Here is a 15,867-nt window from a genome sequence, read left to right as displayed (position 1 = left end):
TTTTGTTTTTTTCATTTTTGTTTGTGCAAGACCTGAGGCTCCCAGAATAAAAAGATTGGGAACCATTGACTTTATCCCACATATTGAATACTGCGATAAACACATAAAAGTATGTGACAAATGAGGGTGGCATGTTTTTTAAATCAGCAGCAGGCGCCATGTGAAGTGGTAAACTTTGCACTGCTGGGAAACCAAGAATGATTAAGGCCAACAGCAAAAAGCTAATGAACCAGCTAAAGAAAACTAGCAGGAAAAAAAGGCAAGACTGGGCGAGTTTATGTAAGCTCTAATTCACACAAAATGGACACATATTGTTTTAAATTAGGCTTCAGATAAGTGTTATAAGACAAGCCACAACCACGAGAGGAACTGGAGATCAACTGACTGAAAATAAACAAAGCAACAGAAACAGAAACACAGAACAACGTGGCATGGAAGGTAACAGGGCAATGGAGAATGGAAAAATCTGGCAGCGAGAGAAATAAACTGACTGGCTTTTAAACTACTGGGAAGGTGTATGAGTTGTATAAAAAGCAGGTGTGAATAATTAGTGGAACACAAGAGCAGAACACAAGAATGAGCTTACCTCTAAAGAAAGAAATGAACTTGTACGGAATACCATTAGTGACAATAATCAAACAACCAAAAATGAATCCAAATACCATAACAAGTGTCACCCAAAATAATAAGACCCACAAATCATGACAGTCCAGGACCTTTTCCAGGAACTGGGTACTCTTTCCAGGTTCATTTCCTGTTCACACTGCATATGCCAGATTACCAGGGTAGAGATCTTGTCCAGAAAATGGCTCTGTAAGGGAGGTAGGACTTTTTTAAATTCTGGATTAGTTGAATTTATCTGTTCAAACTCCTGTACATTTTATATTTTGTTGACTTTACCTGTAACATATTAAAATCTCCAATTTCTCCTTTAAGTTGTCTATTCAGACAAATTGAAAATGCCCTCCGGTTTAATGAATATTTCAGGGTTTTAAATTTGTTAGAATATGGTTTAAAAAAAGGTGTTTCATTAAAAGATTTAAAAGAAACAGGGGAGGTCCTGTGTGTATGTATGAACAATGCTTTTTGGGTTCTCTTTTTAGGAGAGATTGTTTAGTCAATCATTAAATTGATAGATCCAATTTCCTTTGAGTTTGGAGGGATTATATTGTAGTTTCAGATTGTGACTGCTTTAACAGAATCAAAGATTAACCTACACATGCCTAAATCCAAGAGAATCTGTTTAGATTCTGTCCACGTTCTCATTAAAAAACAATGGTGCAACAATGACTCCACTCATAGAAACATTCTTAAACATTTCTACATTTAATTAATCCTTCAACAAGTTTGATTTAAAACTGTATTGTGTTAAGCAGGTGTGGGTATTAAATCTGTTCCTTATTAAATATTTGCTCAGATCTAGAAAATTACAGACCATCTAGCCCTTATCATTTGCCTTTCTATTTAAAACAGATCCAGTAACAGTTAGTGGGTTCAAGTACCATTCTGACAACCTACCCTGTAACATCTGCTCTGATGTGAAGGAATGAAGTTTGTTTAAACAGTTGCACAGTCAAGTTCAAAATACAAACAATGCAACTAAAGATTGAGATAAAAATTTTTAAATCATAATGCATAAATAAGGATGGATCTTTTATGTGTTTACAAAGTTAATTCAGATAAACAAGAAAGGTCGCAAAAGAATTGTCTGATTCAAATGTGAAATCCCCAAGATGACATAACATGTGACTAATGCGTCAATAAAAGCTAAACTGTTAGGGGGAATTTTTTTCTAGACGTGTCAAACAAGGAAAAGACCCTAGTATACAAAGATAATTTATCACTGATCTCAGATTTTACCTCCCATGTCAGAATGGATGCTCTGTGCAACATTAAGTTTAAACCAATCTAGCTAATAAAAATATTTCTTTTGAAATGCACTTCAGATGTGCAGAAAAGCAGCTTGAATTCACTGACTGAGTGCAAAATACAGTCTGAAAAGTTTAGAGTGATGAAAAATGAAGGAATTAGTCAAACCAAACATTTATCCACCCATTTGTTATGCCAGCAAAGTGTAATTGTTCACAGAATCACACTCTGGCAGAGCAGAGGCTCTCCCTCTATTACTGTAACTCAGTTGAGCTTTTGATGTGCTATTGTATTGGCTGTGCACATGCTTTTACCAGAAATCTGTGGTGCAAAGGCAATTTAACATGCACAGGTTAAAGAGGTAATTAATTTATATTTCGAAACAAAAGTCAAAAGTCTTACAATTCAGCTTTCCTTACTGTAAATATCAGTCTTGAAGGTTTAGTAGCCGATTAGAAAAGAAATCAGGATTTATTTTCTGAGGAACATGATTGTGTTGCTAATTTTTGTTTTATTTCTGTACAGTTTTTTTTTTACTAAATGGTCCTCGGGCAAAAATCTAGAAAGAAGAAAAGCTGAAAGACAAATTTATTTAGAGATGTAAATCTTATATGAACCAACAGAGAAAAACGGATGCAAACTTATAACTTTCTGATCAACCTTTAAATGACATTTGTATGATATTGATTGTTAATAATCAAAATAAGTATAAAAGTTGTCAAGCTCAATTTAATTTCAAACCTAACCATCTGTGGCTGTTGAATGTTAGACCATACGCTGAATAAGAATCAGAACATTTGATGAGTAATAACATCAGGTACTTTTGAGGGGCTGGCAGGTAATGATGTGGAAAACTGCCCATTTTGACAATGACCCATAAATTGAGATCTAGTCAGGCGTCCGCCTGTCTGTCTGTATCTTTATTGGCCAATGTTCAAATGTAATGACCAGTCAATTAGGTTGAATCTGTTATCAGCTGTGACTGCTCTGCATGCCTCCCATTTTGAAAATTGGATACAGACCTCATTTCTTAGGCTGGTTATGAGAAATGATTGCTCAAGACTCTCTGAACAAAGTGGACATGTTGTCCTTTGCAAAAATATATATCTTTTACCTGTCTTACCTTATTTCACAGTAAAAAACAAACAAACAAACAACAAAACAATTTGTTTTTTAGTTGTATCTGTTGTGTCGCCATGAAGGCGACACAACAGATGAGAAGGACCTGTACAAACATACAAAAAAGGAATTTGACTCTGGTACACTTTGCTCTTTGGTTTGTTTTTGTATTACATAATACATATTTACAATGTACAATATACACATATATAAAAACACATATATACAGGTCCTTCTCAAACAATTTGCATATTGTGATAAAGTTAATTATTTTCTATAATGTAATGATGAAAATTTTATATTCATATATTTTAGATTCATTGCACACTAACTGAAATATTTCAGGTCCTTTATTGTCTTAAAACGGATAATTTTGGCATACAGCTCATGAAAACCCAAAATTCCTATCTCACAAAATTAGCATATTTTATCCGACCAATAAAAGAAAAGTGTTTTTAATACAAAAAACGTCAACCTTCAAATAATCATGTACAGTTATGCACTCAATACTTGGTCGGGAATCCTTTTGCAGAAATGACTGCTTCAATGCGGCGTGGCATGGAGGCAATCAGCCTGTGGCACTGCTGAGGTCTGATGGAGGCCCAGGATGCTTCGATAGCGGCCTTTAGCTCATCCAGAGTGTTGGGTCTTGAGTCTCTCAACGTTCTCTTCACAATATCCCACAGATTCTCTATGGGGTTCAGGTCAGGAGAGTTGGCAGGCCAATTGAACACAGTGATACCATGGTCAGTAAACCATTTACCAGTGGTTTTGGCACTGTGAGCAGGTGCCAGGTCATGCTGAAAAATGAAATCTTCATCTCCATAAAGCTTTTCAGCAGATGGAAGCATGAAGTGCTCCAAAACCTCCTGATAGCTAGCTGCATTGACCCTGCCCTTGATAAAACACAGTGGACCAATACCAGCAGCTGACACGGCACCCCAGACCATCACTGACTGTGGGTACTTGACACTGGACTTCTGGCATTTTGGCATTTCCTTCTCCCCAGTCTTCCTCCAGACTCTGGCACCTTGATTTCCGAATGACATGCAGAATTTGCTTTCATCCGCAAAAAGTACTTTGGACCACTGAGCAACAGTCCAGTGCTGCTTCTCTGTAGCCCAGGTCTGGGGAATGCGGCACCTGTAGCCCATTTCCTGCACACGCCTGTGCACGGTGGCTCTGGATGTTTTTACTCCAGACTCAGTCCACTGCTTCCGCAGGTCCCCCAAGGTCTGGAATCGGCCCTTCTCCACAATCTTCCTCAGGGTCCGGTCACCTCTTCTCGTTGTGCAGCGTTTTCTGCCACACTTTTTCCTTCCCACAGACTTCCCACTGAGGTGCCTTGATACAGCACTCTGGGAACCGCCTATTCGTTCAGAAATGTCTTTCTGTGTCTTACCCTCTTGCTTGAGGGTGTCAATAGTGGCCTTCTGGACAGCAGTCAGGTCGGCAGTCTTACCCATGATTGGGGTTTTGAGTGATGAACCAGGCTGGGAGTTTTAAAGGCCTCAGGAATCTTTTGCAGGTGTTTAGAGTTAACTCGTTGATTCAGATGATTAGGTTCATAGCTCGTTTAGAGACCCTTTTAATGATATGCTAATTTTGTAAGATAGGAATTTTGGGTTTTCATGAGCTGTTTGCCAAAATCATCCGTATTAAGACAATAAAAGACCTGAAATATTTCAGTTAGTGTGCAATGAATCTAAAATATATGAATGTTAAATTTTCATCATGACATTATGGAAAATAATGAATTTTATCACAATATGCTAATTTTTTTAGAAGGACCTGTATGTACAAACTTGGCAATAAAGCTGATTCTGATTCTGATTCTGATAGACCTGTAAGATCTAAGATCTTTTACAACCATGACACTATTGCAGATGAAAGTAACAATCTGCTCCAGGGAACTCCTCTCTTTCAAAGCTGCATGACCAAATCATAAAGAAAAAGATCAAACTGATTCAATAAAAGCACAATGAAACATGGTCATAATGATTTGGTCAATGTTAAAATGGCTGAGCTTCCTTAAGCAGAAAGGGCACTGGTGGGCCCATTTACACACAGTTTCACAGTTCGCTTCAAAGTTAAATTTTTCAGCTAAAATAGTCCCACACTCTCAATGGCTTGGCCTTTAATTAAAGTGACTTTGTGCTTGTGAGGTTTACTCCTCAAATCAATAATCATATTTTTGGTCTTACCAGTGTTAAGGTGGAGGCAAGATTCCTCACACCACTGGGCAAAGTCATCGGTCAACAAGCCGTGGCTGCTTTCACTCTCTTTAAGAAGGCTCACAATAACAGAATCATCTGCATGCTTTATGATGAACCTGTTGTCATGTCTGCTCTGACACCCATTTGTGTATAGAATAAAAAGTAGAGATGACAGTACGCAGCCTTGAGGTGACCCAGTGGAAGTATGTAAATCTGAGAGACAGTTGTTTAATCTCACTTTCTGTGTCCTGTTAATTAAAAAATCTAAAGTCCAACCAGCCAGATTCTTACTTAACACAAACTGTTCAAGGAGCCTCTTGATTAAAATTTGAGGTTGGATTGTATTAAAAGGCAAGGAAAAATCTACAAATAAAAGTCTGACGTGTGTCCCATTAAAATCCAGATGTTTAAAAAGCAGGTTTAGCAGTGTGAGGGTTGCATCCTCTACTCCTCTGTCAGGCCTGCAGGCAAACTGCAAGGGGTCTAAAAAATTTTCAGTCTGCTCTAAAATCTCACCTCTAATTAACCTTTCAAAAATTTTCATTATGACAGAAGTCAGAGCAATTGGTCTAAAATCATTAATAGTTTTAAGACAATTGGATTTAGGGACAGGAACCACAACAGCATCTTTCCAGATAGTAGGAACATGTGTTTGCAAAGACCTATAATAAATATAGTGAAACACAGGACTCCTTGGTACAAGATTTAACAGAATGGCCACATATATTATCAGGTCCTTGGCTTCTGTTCACATTTAAACTCTGAAAAGCCTTTTTAGCATCCTGGAGGTTGATGTTAAAGTGCTCTGTGTCTTTAAGGTTTTAAGTTTCTGAATATCCTTGCTAAAATCACAGGTATAAAAACGAATTAAAAGCATTTGCCAGATCAGACTCTGAATTAAAACCATCTAAAGTGACATGGGTGCTGCCATGTGGCTTCTGAAGGCCAGCAATAGTCATCCTGCTAGCCTATGCTAGTATGTTTGTGGCCATTTTCTTCTCCAATTTGGCTTTGTACTTTTGTTTTGCTTTTAAAATTTCAAGTTTTAATTCTTTTGATGCTAAATGCTGGTCAGGAACTTGTTTAAAAGCAATTGATTTATTGTGTAAACAGGACTTGACTGATTTAGTAACCCATGGTTCATTATTTGGATATATTTTAACCTGCTTAAATGGAACTATCATGTCTCTGCAAAAAGTAATATAAGAGCAGGTAACATCCACCAAAGAGCCTATATAATCACCACATGATTGTTTAAAAACATCCCAGTCAGTACCCCTAAAACTTTCTTGCAGAGACAGAACTGATTCCTTTGCCCAGTCTTTTATGTCTTTGGTTTCGGGTTTTTCTCTGTTCAGAACAGTCTTGTAAGTGGGCAGCAGATATACGCAGTTGTGGTCAGCAGAGCCCAAAGGAGGAAGAGGAACAGCTTTAAAGCATTCTTCACTGTTCCATAACATAAATATAAAGTCTTATCACGTCTTGTTGGGCAGGAGACATATTGACAAAACTTTCTTAATGGTTTTTTAAGAGAAATGTAGTTGAAATCATCTAGAACAAAGTTTGGTGCATCAGGGGAGATAGAATGCAGTTTCTGCACAACATCAAAGATTGTGCTGGAGGCAGAGGTAGGGTCTGCTTTCAGATGAACGTACACGATTGATATGAAAGGCTGGGGAAACTCGCAGGGAAGGTAAAATGACCGTAATGACACAGATAGCTGTTTAACGTGCGGTGTACAAATATGCTACCTTATTGTCACAGAAGAACAGTAATGCCTGTTAATATATAGACAGACCCCTCCTTGAAATTTCCCCTTTACCTCTGCCTGTCGGTCCAGCCGAAGTGGAGCCCCAATATCTTCAATGGATAAATCCGAGTCCAGGTCCCGCTCAGTGAGCCACATTTCAGTGAGGGCCAAGACGCAGCAGTCTTTGAAATCCTTTTTGTTACGAACACTACCTTGGAGTTTGCGAGTTTTTTCCTTAGGGCCTGCACCTTTGCCAAGATAAGAGAAGGAAGGGGAAGCCGATCACCGCATTGTTTCCTCAGCCGAAGTTTACGTTCTGCCCGTCTTCCCTGCTTTCTTTTACTTGCGGCTCTCTCCAGAGTCTCTCCGGATGAGATCCGGCTATTTGTGGATTAAAGTCTGACACTGAAGCTAAGGTGGCAACATTTAGCTGTAAAAGTGCATCTCTTGAGTACTGAAGCCTGACTTCGCAAGCAATATCAGTAAATTTGCTGGCACACAGCTGATAGATCAGCTGATTCACCACTCAACACACACTCGTATCCAGTTCTGGTCGCTGCGTGCCCATTTCATACTATGTGATACAGAAACTGAAAAGATTCACTCTCCTCAGCATGACAAACCCTTAATTTGACTCCAACAGCACAGCAGTTTGGTTTATTTTCTCATAATTCATTTATCCATCCATCTTCTATAACCATTCAATCATTGCAAAGCTACGATGCAACAAGGTCCTGTATCAACATACTCCAGAAACTTAACAGGAATTGATTTCCCCTAAATATGCTTAATATTTACAAATTTACGCAAACACAGTTGTAGACATGACAACATGGCAAAATAAAAAAGATTGCACAGCCATCTGTCTTGGGGATGTTGGTGTGTTGAAAAATGTGTTAAGTGGGTCTAAAGGCTGGGAATATTAAGAGTATTTTTTGGATCCTTTAGTAGTATCTTGTCTTTTCAATGAGCTCTCTCTCTGAAAAGTGCATGTATACTAAGATTAATGAGTGGCAGGTTAGTGTTCTGCTCTGTCATGACCGGGTAAGTTACTTTTACATGAGGTCACCCTCTCTCTATCTGTTGGGTCAGATAACCACAAACAATGTCTTAAGTTTCTCTTTCAGTTTCAAGCATCTGTTCTCTCAGGGTGTGAGTGAACTTTTAGGACAGTGAAGCAGGTGATGCAGCAATGTTTTTATGGAGTCAATGCGACAACATTTCAGTTACAGTTATACTGTTTCTATTGTAGTAGTGTGTACGACATGTGACCTACGGTACTCATTAAGGTGGGATTTTTTTCCAAAAATCAGAGGCAGTCTTGTGTACGCCTTGTGAGGGAGTTGTACATGCTTAGGCGGGCGATATGGGAGTGTTACTTCCCTATGGTATTGTGTCTTCCAAGGCGACTGAAGCAAAAGACTGAAAATGCAATAGTGTGTTGGGTCTTTATGAACTCCCACTATTTTCAGTCTACAAACAAATAAACCAACAGTATATACTTTAACACACATATCCCTGACCTAAAGTTAGGGCCATGTGCTTTAATGCATAAATGGGCATAATCTTGCAGTCCCTTAGTTTTCTGAGTCAATACTACAACCTTCCATTTAAGAACAGGCTGCAGTTTTTTTTTTCTCTTTTATTTGGCATAATCTTTTGAGAAAACGGACAATTAATTAAGACAAAACCTGCAATTGGTATTGGCCGGGAAAATGCAAGGCAAGTTTATGTATATAGCAAAATTCACCAACAATAATGGAGATATATCAAAACACAAAGGAAAAAAAGAACATAACATTGGCATAATAAATGTAAAGACTACAAATTTAAATGTTTGATAGTCAAAGGCATCTCTAAACGAATGGGGTTTTAACCTTAATTTTACAGAGCTCAGGGATTCAGCATTTTTGCAGTGTCCTGGAAGTTTGTTCCAGAAAACTGAATTGTTCAGGAAATAAATCCAGTTTTTCTGGATAATTGTGGCAAGCACTCTTGAACCTCTAACACTGGTGATAAGAGAAGTGTGGACCCCAAGAAACATTAGTAATATCGTTTTTGCCACACAAACAGGTTGGAGACATTTTGGTGGTCGAGTTAGCCTCCCTAGGAACATACACATGCATTCTGTTTTTCAGTGTAAGTGCATTCACAATGTGTTTATTGCAACATCGTGCAGCACATTTACACACCAAAACTGCTTGTTGTGCATTCATGTAAAAGCTATTGATTTTTTTCCTCGTCATTTCTCACTAAATCAATACACGTCCAGGATAATACATAAGAACGCACAGCTGAAAATTGGGGAACCAGTCCTTTGATGTCTTTTTTTCCCCTTTTCTTTAACAAAAAGACACTAATTAATTTTTAACAGTTAGTGTCTTTGATTGGCTGCTTTGTTTTCATTGGACAGCCTTTATTGTTAGCATAGTATGGCCAACTCCAACCACTCATTAGGTTTTAGTTCATTTTTTGTATCTTGTTTTGGTGTGTGTGTGTGTGTGTGTGTGTGTGAGAGAGTGTTTAACGTGGCTTATAAGTGTAAATAATTGTCTAATTTATAATAAGAGTTGCACATAGCCCACGTTTTAAATCTCTCTGCTGTTTATGTCCCTTATTGCATTATTAGGGTACTCAATAATCTTGCCTAGTTTTAATTACCCTGGCATTAATATAGTTTCACACTGCTGTAGCCTGCATAATTTCATTATTTCAGCTTGACTCAACTCAACTGTCGTGTGCGGGTACATTTCAATCTCTGCAATCTCAGCATTATCGTTGTGTGGCATTAAACATTAATCTGAATGAAGTTGAAGGTAGATCGATGTTTGTTAATGGACAAACAAAACCATTTTGGTGTGTAAAGTATTCACTGAAAGCTGTCAGCTTTAATTATTTTGTTTAATATCACTTCATGTTTAATGGCTAAAACTCACAGGATGAAGCTGCTAGTTCATATCTTCATGATTACAGTTTTTGTGTAGACTGGGTAAGACGGCATTGGTTTTACAATTCTCACAGCTCCTTTTATCTGTCTGTCTGTGCATGAGAGAAGCTACAAGCTATAACAAAACGGATAATGGAGGCAAAATGATGGGAAGATGAAGAGGTAGACAGAAGGAACACAATAGTCTGAAAGCACCTGCTTCAGACTGAAAGGCCGCTGTCAGCACTCATATCCCGAAGTCCTCCTCTATCTGTCACCACCAGAGGAACGTTGCCTCGTACAGCGTAGTGGCAGGTGACACCTCCACAGCTCATCACACCACTGCACATATGCAAACACACCCACAGTGTGCGTATGCCAATGTCTTTGCTAGTACTATAATCATATACCATGTTGTAATGACATGGACAAACTCCTAAAAAAGCTCTGCTTCTATTAATTAAGAGATAAAAAATTCTTCATTGGATGCTACTTTTACATCTGTGATATCATCTTACTGTTGTCATAGAATATGTCAATGGCATAATTCCTAACCTTCTTACAACAGAAATGTTGCCCTTGACCTCTCAGTGTCTTTGCTTAGTGTTCTGCAGAGGAAAAACAAACCTCTCAGGGCTTTGGTGACCACCTTGTGTCTGACACATCATTGCTCAACAGAATCCCTCTGCACAGTCACGTGTAGGACTTGTACTTTAAAGACAAACACTTCCAGAGACTCAGCAAAGATATTGATTGCCTTAAGTAGCCTTCATGTTTTTCCATGCTACAGTAAATTAAAGATGCTGGCTTTCTACCATGAAACTGCAACACTGTATCCCTAACAGTTCCTTTAAAATAAATGTAACTGATGCATGTCTTTAATTACAACTTTGCTTTTTAAGTTGAATACAGTTTCTGGACAGTCCTCATTAAGAATCCATGACTTTCTGTTTCCTGGGGTATAAATATGACATCCCACTGAGACCCATTTATTTTAACCCCGAGCCACAAGACCATACGAGGACCCATATTCATCTTGCCACCACCCACGTAGAGCAGAGTGGGAGGGCAGCTTAAACATCCAAGGGTCACCATTAGAGAACTGATGCAAAGAGTGGCATCTTGGGGTCACAAAGTTTTGATTAGTACCACTATACACTGTATTCAAACTCGTGGTTTGTAGGATGATGCGAGAAAAAAACCTTTTCTGTAATAACCACAAATTTAAACATGTGGAGCTTCCTGGAGGTGTGGGCTTTGGTCAGATTAGGCTAAAAACTGCTGGTGGGAGTGTTTTTGGCATGCAACAGGAATGATTATGTAGAAGAGATGCCCACTGTTAAATATAGTGGAGGATCTTTATGATACGGGGCACAGGAAAACCTTTAGAGCACATGGCATTATGAACACCTTAAAATACTAGGATACAGTAAGTATATTTGCACTATCACAACCTGCCATTATTTTTCTCGTTGTTTTGTGTATATGTTTATAATAAATGTCTGTATACTGTAGGCGCTTGAAACCAAAGTCAAATCCTTTGTTTGTGCATAGATTCCTGGCCAAATAACTCATTCTGATTCTTTTAATAAAAATGTGTTGGGCTCTTCCAGTGAACTGTGTCCACCCCTGTTATGTGCCTTTTCTTGTTTTTAGGGTTAGTGAGGGCAAGAAAGGGGTTGAGTACTGCCTGGGAACTCCTGGGCCCAATGTTCCTGGTCTATTTAAACACATCTTTGGTTAGATAAATGTTTCTAAATCAAGACAGATTCTACAGGCAATAAAAGACAGTAGATTGATGCATCTTAAACTAATCCATTACATGGTAAAAAGCATTGACAGGGGGTAAAATTAATCAGATTATAATTTATTACATATAATCTATACATATTTGCTGAAATAATACTATACTGCATAACTTTTTATATTGTTGGTGTTTGCGTTAATTTACTTATAAAGCACATTTTAGACCCAATTTTTGGAGCAAAGCGATGCAACTAAGACACATTCAACAAAAATAATCATATCAGAATTAAAAGAAACAGCTATTGCACAATTGCATCCTGGAAAGTGTACTTAATAAATGAAAAAAGGATCTTTGATTTCTATTATTTTTTTTGGACGTGCACTCCCTTGTCTCATACCCATCACCCCCCAACAATTAATGACCCATTGCAGTCTCTCTTCCCACCCTCATAGCAACAGCCACAAGGACCGAGATTCATCAGGGCACCTCATGTCACGCAACACAGGTACATTTAATTTGACTGCCTTTCTTTGTTTTGGAATCTTTTTGATAGTGTATTCATGTGAAGCATCAAATGGAACATTCCAGTATTGTTTGGTTCACATTAGCATTAAAAATGATTTTAACATTATAGGCAACTTATTTGTATAGAGATTATTTGCAAAAATATCAGGAATATCTCAGTAAAGAGGATGAATTCAGCCTTCTGTTAAATCCCTAAGCCCTTCACCAGACCTGATTTTTTTGGTGCAATCTGCATAATGCAAAAAAGTGTTGGTTTTCAAGAGCTATTTTTTCCGGTTATGGGCTTTTCCATAGATAATGCTTTAGCAAACTGCATCATCACAGAGAGACACTATTTGATTAGTGAAGCAATTTTGGCAGCAGATCTGCCATAGTGTCTGCTATCAAAAATAATAGCCCTTAGATACTCAGGTTTGCAAACATTTACCACTCAAGCAGCTTTGTGCATCGGCCCTAGTTAGCTGTATAATAACCTAACTTCCTTTTAGGTAAACCATTATGGGACAAAAGATCCAAAAAGTCCACTGTTTTTAGGTCCACTAATCAGTCCTGATATGCAGAGGAATTGTTTTTAGTCCCCACAAAGTGTTGACACTGAAATGTGCCTGTAGACAAGTATAACTGGGCCACAGCTCACTATACTGTCAGCTTTCTCACACACACACACGCACGCACACACAAAGCTGTCCAAAGCTGACAAGCTCAGCAGGACAGGCCCTTCTTCCTCTTCATCATTTATTCACCAACACAGCACACTTTGGAGAGCACATCCTATAGAGAAAACGTTTATTCTCAGCATTCTTCAATTTCCCTCACAAAGCTCTTTTCAACCTCCAAGCATAGCCTTTTCACTATGCAACGTTCCGGCCATATTGGTTCCATAAGCTCGTTTGGGTGCCGGCATGTTGTGGTTCGATCAAATACTGCTGAGAAGAGATGTAAATGGATACAAGCATGCACAGAGAGTATTGTGTATCAATGAACAGGATGGGAACCTGAAGGTCTTAATTTGCCACAAAGGATGACCTATGGTTGTTCTCAAGCATATGGCATACCTAGCCGCCATTCAAGTCCTGTCTGAACTTAAATGAAATCAATTGCAATTATAAATATACAAATTTATATGCAAAATAAACAAAAAGTTAATCTATTGAACAGTATTATTTGAGCCTGAAATACATTATCGTACAAAAATCCTTTAAAAAATATAAAGAAGAAATTTCATGCACTGTTTTCTAATGATACTTCTCATATGCTTCCTGAACCTTTGACTTCATGTTTCAGTTTCATGGGTTAATTACACTGTAATGAAATTCATACTTCTGTGGCTGCCAAATAGTTTTGCCACTGCATTTGGAAATGCTGCAGTAGAAAATCATCATCAGTTATGGCCTATTTGCTCTTTGACATCTAGAGAAATAATGCAGGCGAGTCAGAGTTGATGACTTTTCCCACATACTTTTGTAATGTATACCTCATCTGGCTGAAATGCAGCACATTGGCACAACGGTAGAAATTTGTGCAATGTCGTATATTAGCTTTGCTCAAGCAGGACCACCATGACAACCATGTCATAGTAACAAGTATTTTTAAAAGTCCTTATGTCACAACATTCTGGTTCTGAAGTGGAAAAAGGTTGACTTCTCCCTCTAGGCTGAGGTTCAGTCTCTGGCAAAAGTAAAGGAGTTGAAGTTTCTTGGTGTCTAGGATTGGACAGGGAGAAGGATTGGGGCCTTGTGTGCAGTAATTGCAGCACTGCTCCTGTCTGTTGTGTTGAAACAAGAGCTGGCAAAGCTTTCTATGTATTGGCCCATCTAAGTTAAGACCCTCATCTGTGGTTATAAAATACTGATTATTAGCGGAGGGACAACATCCCAGATACAAGTAGCTGAAAAGAGCTGCAGAGCAGCTGTTATCTGCATCTAGAGATAGGAAGAGCCTCATCATCTAGGAAGAGCTCAATGTTGTTTTCCAGTTAAATCCCCCTGTTAGACTCTAGTGCAGACCCACAACCTGCTATGGGGACTGTATTGTCCTTTCTGGTCTGAGAATACCTTTGGATCTTCCAAAAACCTGGAGAGCATTTGGGGTGGGATGTCTGTGTTTCCCTCCTGGACCTTTTACCTGCACAACCTGTTTTCAGAAACGAAAAATGGATGGGATCAAAGCCTGTCAGGCCAACTTTATTTATAAAGCACTTCTAAATAGCGCAAGTGACCAACGTGCTCAACAGATATTACACAGACACATTAAAGTACAAATATGGATGACTGTCAAGGCATGCTTTCAAGTCAAAGGGTAAAGGTGAGAGTGTGAGGAATATAAATAACTTATATTAGCTAATCAAATTTTTATACAAATATTAACATTTTACATATATTGTAACTACACTATATTATTTTCTAAACAAATTGTATTACATCCTATTTTCATCTCTTGAGGTAATGATCCCCATTGGAACCAGTTGATGCTTATGAACATAAAAAATTGTGTTTCCAGATCTAACCAAAATGGCTTTGAGAAACTTCCTGCTGTATTTAATTAAATTAAATGAATTTAAATCATCCATTATCCAAGTAGGTACAATAACTTGCCCAGGGTGGCCAGCTCCATTTTGGACCTGAAAATATCAGATTGGAAACAACTCAAACTACAAGCAGGAAAAAATTGGGTGATAGGGTGAAATGATCACCATACATCATACATAGCTGAACCCATGGGATATTGTCAAACAACATTCTTCATTACTGTTAAAAGATAAAGTTGCCAAAGCCCAGGACTTCCATTGTTGGACAGACATTTTCCCAACACTTTACTTTTGGGTTCATATAACCTGTAACCTTTCTGTGTCATAAATAGGAAGGCAATTTTTCAGCAGCTCAAACTAGCAAGCAAGTGGACTGGAAGGCAGTAAAATAATAGTTGCCTTGCAGTTTCTGTAAAGCACTCAATATTATTCAGGCTCTTCCAGGCATGTTCATGTAAGCTGGAACAAATAATGGCCAAATTTATGGTTTACTGTCGAGATATCAATACACGCTGAAATGCACTATAAATTCAAAGGGTGGTCAACAAAATGAAAATAACAAACATCTTCAGTACAAATACTTATGTACTGTGAAGGAGCAAGAGCTCAGTTGAACATTTTAAAAGTAAGAAGCAATTCAGGTGGATATTTTTACAAAAATAGTCAGATTTACTTTTAGTCTTCTATAATTTCTTGATTTGTTTTTACAGATTTGTCTTAGCTCAGTGCAAATTAATCTTGAACTAATTACTGTAAGACATACCTATACCTATAGGAAAAGTTGAAACAATTAAAGTAAGGACCTAAACAGAGAACCCACATCATTTTCAGTCTTCATAAAAGTCATAGCATAGACAAAATGAAAACGGCAGGTATGACTCACAGGTTGAAAGTCACAGCAGATGCTCCAGCGCAATATGAGTAAGATCAGAAAATGAATCGCCCCAGTCCAGGGGGCGTTTATGAGCTCTGCATCATTTACCCACTGAGAACCTTTCCACCCTGCCCCTAGCGGTCAGCAAAAGTCCATTTTCCAAAGCTGGAACTTTCCGGCCATTATAGATGATGCAATTGTCCCCAAACATAAATCCTGGTGACCCGGCCCCCCCCCACTGACCTCTGAACTTAGATATGCAGAAGGCCATAACATTATGCTAGGGGAAGGATGGCGATGCACACTTAAACTTA

Source organism: Girardinichthys multiradiatus, chromosome 19, assembly GCF_021462225.1.
Source record: "Girardinichthys multiradiatus isolate DD_20200921_A chromosome 19, DD_fGirMul_XY1, whole genome shotgun sequence".
Lineage (NCBI taxonomy): Eukaryota > Metazoa > Chordata > Actinopteri > Cyprinodontiformes > Goodeidae > Girardinichthys > Girardinichthys multiradiatus.
This window is presented reverse-complemented; position numbering follows the sequence as displayed.